This window comes from Gossypium hirsutum, chromosome D06 (assembly GCF_007990345.1).
Source record: "Gossypium hirsutum isolate 1008001.06 chromosome D06, Gossypium_hirsutum_v2.1, whole genome shotgun sequence".
Lineage (NCBI taxonomy): Eukaryota > Viridiplantae > Streptophyta > Magnoliopsida > Malvales > Malvaceae > Gossypium > Gossypium hirsutum.
Genome location: NC_053442.1, coordinates 34,118,177 through 34,119,808, shown reverse-complemented (window position 1 = coordinate 34,119,808; position 1,632 = coordinate 34,118,177). Strand labels below are relative to the sequence as shown.

Below are 1,632 nucleotides of genomic sequence, written 5' to 3'. Positions count from 1 at the left end.
GTGGTAGGTCATCTAGCTAGTGCCGCTTGACAGCTTGGCAGCATCGATTTGACGGCCTGCCACCAATGTGACCCGTTGATCACAGGTTCAGATTCCAATACCCGAATATTTAAAATTTTGCACCTTTAAAAAATTATTATTATATTATTATTTTCATTATTATAAAAGGGGGTTGGTTTGGTCCTCCAACCCCCACAATCTTTCAATTGAAAGAAAAAAAAAATCACAACAGATTGCTGCTGAAGGTTCTTGAAAATCAAAAGAAAAGATATGTTTTTATTTTTTTAGTATAATTAATTATATTTTAGTAACAATTTAGTATAAGGCATGTTATTTGTGTTAAAGGGTTAGTACTAATTATTTTTCATCTTTGATTTTTTTTTTATATTACAAACACTTGGATGGTCCTTGCCTCCCTCATTCTCCATAGCAGAAGGTCCCTCCAAGAAAAACAAGTATACATTTTTTTTTCTAATAGTATAATTATTAATAGTTCAAAATTGTGTTAAAAGTTTTTTTTTGTAATAATATGTTAACTTTGAAAATAATTAGAATTGTGTTAGTTTAGATATTTTTAATATTATATTTTTTAAAAAATAGAATTGTGTATGCCAATTTTGTAGTGTATGTATGTTTATTTTATTTTGTAGTGTATGTTTATTAAGATAGGTTTGGTAGTGCATGTTTATTTTAGTAGAATTATTAGAATTGTTAGAATTTTGTATTAAGATAGATTTGTGTTGAGAGTAATATTAAGATTGGTTTGACTAGTGTACGTTTTTTTTAATAATAATTTGTATATTTTAAGATATAAAAAGTGAACAATATATGTTTGTTTGAGCAATTAAATTTTTGTTGATTATGAAAATAGGCTTCGATAAAAATAGTTATCGTTATTTTTATATTTTTATTTGTTAAGTCGATGATTAAAATTTTAATTGTTTATGCAAATATCAATATGGTTATTTAATTATTGCAAAAGATCACACATTAAGAACGATCAATTTGCCGGTAAAAAAAGTTCTAATTTTGCATGTAATTTTCATAATAGTTGCCCATAATTTTTTATTTAATTGTGAGGTCTTAACCAATTTTGTAATTTAACATGATTAGGGTGCGTACCGCGTGTTAAGGTCGCGTGGCCATGGTTCGAGCTACTGGTCGGACGAATGGATTATGCCCTACCTAAATGCTGGGGGATTTGGATCAACGGTATTAATCCATGTGTTTGAGTTGAAGGACGACTTAATATTGACACTGGTTGAGCGGTAGTACCCAGAGACGCACACCTTTCATTTCCCATGTGGGAAATACACCATCACATTAGAGGATGTCACAATGCAATTAGGGCTCCCCGTAGACGGTGAAGTGGTAACCGGTTCAAGCCACATAGCAAATCCCGTGGCGCTCTGCTATGACTTCCTTGGATCCTCTTTCGGTGATGGTACATCTAAATTTACGGGTTTAAAATTTTTGTTGCTGAAGAAAAATTTTGAAACATTATCGAATTATGTTACCAAGAGGGAGAAGATACATGTTGCTCAGGCTTATATACTACAGCTTATAGGGGGTACTTATGCCAAATTCCAATAATAATAGAGTCCAATTGATGTACCTACCCTTATTGATTGA

General features: G+C 31.2%; 1 long non-coding RNA gene across 1 annotated transcript; it reads left to right on the top strand.

Moving 5' to 3' along the window:
* Nucleotides 1-225: 225 nt before the first annotated feature.
* Nucleotides 226-1,632, top strand: LOC121218369 (uncharacterized). Its single transcript, XR_005914638.1, has 2 exons — nt 226-455; nt 1,114-1,632. It is a non-coding gene; the product is annotated as an uncharacterized lncRNA (long non-coding RNA).